The 6807-nt window shown below is 47.3% G+C and overlaps 1 non-coding gene across 1 annotated transcript; it reads left to right on the top strand.

Annotated features, from left to right (window-relative positions):
* The first annotated feature begins 1952 nt into the window (after nt 1-1952).
* Nucleotides 1953-2036, top strand: trnas-uga (transfer RNA serine (anticodon UGA)). The gene has a single exon. It is a non-coding gene; the product is annotated as a tRNA-Ser (tRNA).
* The last annotated feature ends 4771 nt before the right edge of the window (nt 2037-6807 follow it).

The following is a 6807-nucleotide window of genomic DNA, read 5'->3' as shown; positions in this document are numbered from 1 at the left end:
GTCGAATTGCAAAGTGTTGTTAAAGGAGTTGTGGTGAGTTGCTGCAGTGTATCTTGTAGATGATACACACTGCTGCCACTGTGCTTTGGTGGCAAAGGGAGTGAATGTTTGTGGTGGTGGATGGGCTGCCAATCAAGTGGGCTGATATGTCCCGGATGATGTTGAGCTTCCTGAGTGCATCTCCAATATCATTCAAGTAAGTGGAGAGTATTCCATCGCACTCCTGACTTGTGTCTTGTAGATGGCGGACAGGCTTTGGGGTGTCAGGTGTTGGGTTAATCACTGCAGAATTCCCAGCCTCGGACCCGCTGTTGTAGACACAGTATGTATGTGGCTAATTCAGTTCTGTTTCTGGTCAATGGCATCCCCCAAAATTGTTGATAGTCGGGGTTTCAGTGATCATAATTCCATTGAATTGGGGTTCCATTCCCAATGCGGTCATAATTTGTGTTCTGTCGGTGACCAATGGTGCACCACAGGGATCGGTGCTGGGACCCTTGCTGTTTCTTATATCAGCAGAAAAGCTGCTCAGGTGGAAAGTCCAAAATAAAAGCATCACATGTTAGAAATATTCAGCAGATCAGGCAGCTTATGTCGAGAAATCCTCTTCACTGAAAAAGATCTTTCTCAAACAATTGTGTTAGACTATCACAGCTGCTTCAGTGGGACTGTGAATGTATAATGGTGAATACTCTGTGTTGTGGTCACAGCAACTCCAAATCCAGACAGAGCTTGCTTTATGTCTTAAACCGGCTGCTGCACCAACTAATGGAATGCAGCAAATAACCAATCCTTACTTCTTGAAAATGAATTTCTTCTTGATGGAGAAAAAAAACTACTGTCTCCTTTTACAGTATTTCACTTACACATGCCTGTGCTTCACGTTCCAACATTCAAACCCGCCCCTTCTCTCAGATTATTCCTTCCACTATTAACACTGACTTGCTTCCATTTCATTTCACTGCGGCTTAGCTGACTGTAACACTCACTTTCACGGTCTTAAAGCGGTTAACATCGCTCGGTTACCACCGCTGTTTCGAGGCTGCACACGTTCCATTCACACCAATGTTCATTTGGACCTTGAACTGAGTCTATACACTTAGGTCCGACCGCTCGGCAGACACATGCTACAAAAGCAGGGCTGGCCTTTGGAAGGCCAGCGGTGGGTTGTTGACAATATTTCTTTGAGGAATCTTCTTTGCCAAGGGATGTGAATTGATGAACTGGGTTTTGTTTTCATGGCAGATGATGTTTTTCTCATGAAATGTGTTCTGTGATGAATTAATGGAGAAAGAAACTGGAACACACTACCTGAAGGGGTGGTAGCGGCAGGAATACTCACAACATTTAATAAGTATTTAGATGAGCACTTGAAACGCCATAGCATACAAGGCTGCGGGCCAAGTGCTCGAAATGGGATTAGAATAGATGGGTGCTTGATAGCTGGCACAGATACGATGGTCCGAAGGGCCTATTCCTGTGTTGCATAGCTGTATCACTCTAAAGTTGATGAGGGTAGTGGTAATGTGATTGATGTTGTGGAGATGGACTTTAAAAAGCATTTGGTGAAATACCACATAATCAACTTGTTAGAAAAATTAAAGTGATGGAATTAAAGGACCAGTGGCAGCGCTGATACATAATTTTCTGAGGTCCATAAAACAGAGAATAGCGAGAAGAGAAGAGGACTGATTTCCAGGGTGATGGGGAAAAGCTGGATTGTGGGATTAAACTGACTGATTTTTCAAAGAGCCGGTGCAGGCTCAGCGGGTCGAGAGGATTCCTTCTGTGTTGTAAACTACACTGATTCCATCATGGGAATTTTAACATACACTGGGAGATGCAACTCAACTCAAGGCTCAAAGACAATGATTCCCCAGAATATGTCTAATTTCAGCAATTGTCTAATGCATTGTACCAATGATTTAATTAGAAGAGCGAATAGCATCTGAGCTGTGATGGCCGAGTGGTTAAGGCGTTGTTCTTGAAATCCAATGGGGAATTTCCCTGCGCAGGTTCAAACCCTGCTCGCAGCGGCTTTGTGTCGTTTTTCTTGAGTTGACTGCTCACTTTGCTGGTTGGAAATGTTCAAATGTCTCAGTATCGATCAGAGATCGTGGATTTGTCATAAACTGAACAAAAGGCAAAAAATGTGTGAGAAATAAACAAACAAATCAGCCTGTTGAAGGTGTAGAAATGGGAAAAGCAGCTAATATTGAAAGGCGTGGGTGAGCTTCACTGGTGTTCGAGTGGTGTGGGCTCAATGCATTCACTCTCGCATTCTGGGTTCGATTCCTGGTCAGAAAGTAATCAGTTTTTTTACTGTGATGACAACTCTCACAAACGTGACTGACATTAAAAAGAAACAGCAAATGGTTCGCAACTCTGCCGGTCATAGAGTTATACAGCAGAAAAACAGGCCCTTCGGCCAATCGTGTCTGTGCCGGTCATGAAGAACCTAACTATTCTAATCCCATTTTTCAGCACTTGGTTTTTTTTTAATTTCCAAAATATACTTTATTCATAAAAATCTGTGAAAATTACATTGCCAAACAGTTTCCAAACAGCACCAAAAAATACAAACATTGCAAGGGAGATCAGTTTCCTTCAATACTGTCATGAGTTTCTTCCCAACCCTTCTGTTTCACAATTGTCATGTCAATTACAGTTTTACATTTACAGCAATTGAGAATATTAACGATACAGTTCGAGGGGTTTCTCATTGATCCAGCCCCTCAGTCCAGCTTGGTGGGGGAACCTGACACTGTGGTCTTTCCCCATTGAGCCTTTGCTGCGGCTGCCCCAAGATTTTGTGCGTCCCTCAGCACGTAGCCCTGGACCTTGGAATGTGCCAGTCTGCAACATTCGGTGGTGGACAACTCTTTGCGCTGGAAGACCAGCAAGTTTCGGGCAGACCAAAGGGTGTCTTTCACCGAATTGATAGTCCTCCAGCAGCAGTTGATGTTTGTCTCGGTGTGCGTCCCTGGGAACAGCCCGTAGAGCACAGACTCCTGTGTGACAGAGCTGCTTGGGATGAACCTTGACAAAAACCACTGCATTTCTTTCCACACCTGCTTTGCAAAGGCACATTCCAGGAGGAGGTGGGCGACCATCTCTTCCCCACCACAGCCAACGTGGGGGCACTGTGCGGAGGGGGCGAGACTTCGGGTGTGCATGAAGGATCTGACGGGGAGGGCCCTTCTCACCACCAGCCAAGCTACGTCTTGGTGCTTGTTTGAAAGTTCTGGTGATGAGGCATTCCGCCAAATGACTTTGACGGTCTGCTCGGGGAACCATCCGACAGGATCCACCGTTTCCTTTTCCCGTCGGGCCTTGAGGACATTCCGTGCAGACCACTGCCTGATGGACCGGTGGTCAAAGGTGTTTTCCTGCAGAAACTGCTCCACGAAGGATAGGTGGTACGGCACCGCCCAACTGCACGGAGCGTTCCGCGGCAATGTGACCAGGCCCATCCTTCGCAACACCGGGGACAGATAGAACCTCAGCACGTAGTGACACTTGGAGTTTGCGTACTGGGGATCTACACACAGCTTGATGCAGCCGCACACGAAGGTGGTCATCAGGATGAGGGCCACGTTGGGTACATTTTTCCCGCCCTTGTCCAGAGATTTGAACATCGTGTCCCTCCGGACCCGGTCCATTTTAGATCCCCAGATGAAGCGGAAAATGGCTCGGGTGACAGCCACGGCGCAGGAGTGGGGTATGGGCCAGACCTGCGCCACGTAGAGCAACAACGTGAGCGCCTCGCACCTGATGACCAGGTTCTTACCCACAATGGAGAGAGATTGCTGCCCCCACATGCCCAACTTTTGTCGTACCTTGGCTACTCGCTCCTCCCATATTTTGGTGCACGCCCCGGCCCTTCCGAACCATATCCCCAGCACCTTCAGGTAATCTGACCTGATGGTGAAGGGGACAAAGGATCGGTCAGCCCAGTTGCCAAAGAACATGGCCTCGCTCTTGCCGTGGTTAACTTTGGCTCCCGAGGCCAGTTCGAACTGGTCGCAGATGCTCATCAGTCTGCACACGGACAGCGGATCCGAGCAGAAAACGGCGACGTCATCCATGTACAGGGAGGTTTTGACCTGAGTGCCTCCGCTGCCTGGGATTGTCACCCCTCTTATGCTCGCATCCTTCCTAATAGACTCAGCAAAGGGTTCAATACAGCAAACAAACAAGACCGGGGACAGAGGACAGCCCTGTCTGACTCCAGATTTGATCGGGAAACTTTCAGATTCCCACCCGTTGATTCAGCACTTGGTCCGTAGCCTTGTATTCTTGCCGTTTCAAGTGCTCATCGAAATACTTGGTAAATGTTGTGAGGGTTCCTGCCTCTCCCAACCCTTTTCAGCCAGTGTGGTCCAAATTCCAAACACCCTCTGAGTGAACTTTTTCCCTCAAATCCACTCTAAACCTCCTGCCCCCTACCTTAAATCTATGCCCCCTGGTTATTGACACGTCCGCTAAGGAAAAAGTTTCTTCCTGTCGAACCTATCAATGCCCCTCATAATTTTGTAAACCTCAATCGTGTCCCCCCTCAGCCTTCTCTACTCTAAGGAAAATAACTCGGAGCCATTTCAGTCTCTCTTCATAACTGAAATGCTCCAGGTCAGAAAACATCATCGTGAATCTCCTCTGCACCCTCTCCAGGGCAATCACATCCTTCCTATAGTGTGCTGCCCAGAGTACTGTGCACAGTACACCAGCTGTGGCCTAACTAGCATTTTGTACAGTTCCATCATAACCTCCCTGCTCTTATATTCTGTGCCTCGGCTAATAAAGGCAATTATCCCATATGCCTGCCTAACCACCTCATCTGCCAGTGCTGCTGCTTTCAGTGGTCTATAGACAAGTACACCAAGGTCCCCCAGACATTCTGTACTTCCTAGGGTCCTACCATCCATTGCATATTCCCTTGCCTTGTTAGGCCTCCAAAATGCATCACCTCACACTTATCAGGATTAAATTCCATTTGCCACTGCTCCACCCATCTTACCAGCCCCTCTATATCGTACTGTAATCTAAGGCTTTCCTCCTCACTATTTACGACACCACCAATTTTCGTGTCATCTGCGAATTTACTGATCATACCTCCTATATTCACGTGTAAATCATTCATGTACACTACAAACAGCAAGGGTCCCAGCAGTGATCCCTGCGCTACACCACTTGTCACAGGCTTCCACTCACAAAAACAACCCACGACGACCACCCTCTGCCTCCTGCCATTAAGCCAATTTTTGATCCACTTTGCCAAAGTTCCCTGGATCCCATGGGCCCTTATCTTCATAACCAATCTCCCATGCGGGACTTTATCAAAAGACTTACTAAAGTCCATTTGACTACATAAACTGGTTTACCCTCATCTACACATCTAGTCACCACCTCAAAGAATTCAATCAAGTTAGTTAGACACGATCCCTCCCTGACAAAGACATGTTAACTATCCCTAATTAATCCCTGCCTCTCCAAGTGGAGATTAATCCTGTCCCTCAGAATTTCTTCCAATAGTTGCCCAACCACTGATGTTAGACTCACCGGTCTGTCATTACCTGGTTTATTCCTTGAACCCGTCTTGAAGAAAGGTACCATATTCGCTGTCCTCCAATCCTCTGGTATGTCTCCTGTGGCCAGATAGGATCTGAGAATTTGTGTCAAAGCCCCTGTGATCACCTCCCTTGCCTCACATCTTAGCCTGGGATACATCGCACCTGGGCCTGGGGATTTATCAAATTTTAAGCCCGCTAAAACAGCTAATGATTCCTCCCTTTCAATGTTAATGTGTTCAAGTATATCACAATCACCCTCCCTGATGTCTACACCCACATCGTCCTTCTCCATAGTGAACACAGATGAAAAGTAATTTTTAAAACCTCACCTATAACCTCCGGCTCCACACACAGATTGCCACTTTGGCCCCTAATGGACCCCTGTTTTGCCTGTAGATTCTATACCCTGGAATATTAAGCTGCCAGTCCTGCCCCTCCATCAATCATGTCTCTGTGATATCAATAATATCTTAATCCAATGTAATAATCTTCGCCCTCAATTCATCTGCCTTACTGGTAAGATTCCTTTCATTAAAATAGATGCAATCCAGCCTTGCATTTTTCACTTGTGCCTTAACAATATTTGCTCTGCCTTCCACACTGACTCAGTTTCTCTTTTATATTTGGCAGTGCATCACCCCCTACTGTACCTCCACTTTGTATCCCATCCCCCTGCCAAATTATGTTAGCACCCAGCAACCCCACCCACCCCGCCCCCGCACCACCCGCCCCCCACCCCAGCCTCGGACCCCCAACAGCACTAGCAAACCTCTCAGCAAGATTTTGGTCCCGTTCCAGTTCAGGTGCAACCCACGCAACTTGCACGCCAGAAATATACCCAGTGATCCCTCCTGCACCATCTCCTCAGCCACGCATTCATCTGCTCTATCCTCCTATTCCTATACTCACTCACACGTGGCACCAGGAGTAATCCGGAGAATACACCGTTTGAGATCCTGTTTTTCAATCTTCTACCTAGCTCCCTAAATTCTTGTTGCAGTGCCTCATCCCTCTTTCTGTCAATGTCGGTGTGTACCACGACCTCTGAATGTTCACCCTCCCCCTTCAGAATGTCCTGCAGCTGCTCCATGACATACTTGACCAGAGCACCAGGGAGGCAACATACCATCCTGGAGACCGTTTCCCACCACAGAAACGCCTATCTGTACACGTCACGATAGAATCCCCTATCACTATAGCTCTTCCACACTTTTTCCTGCCCTGCTGTGCAGCTGAG

The sequence above is a fragment of the Heterodontus francisci genome, unplaced genomic scaffold (assembly GCF_036365525.1).
Source record: "Heterodontus francisci isolate sHetFra1 unplaced genomic scaffold, sHetFra1.hap1 HAP1_SCAFFOLD_526, whole genome shotgun sequence".
Lineage (NCBI taxonomy): Eukaryota > Metazoa > Chordata > Chondrichthyes > Heterodontiformes > Heterodontidae > Heterodontus > Heterodontus francisci.
The sequence above is the reverse complement of the archived record's forward strand: the minus strand, read 5'-3'. Positions and strand labels throughout refer to the sequence as shown.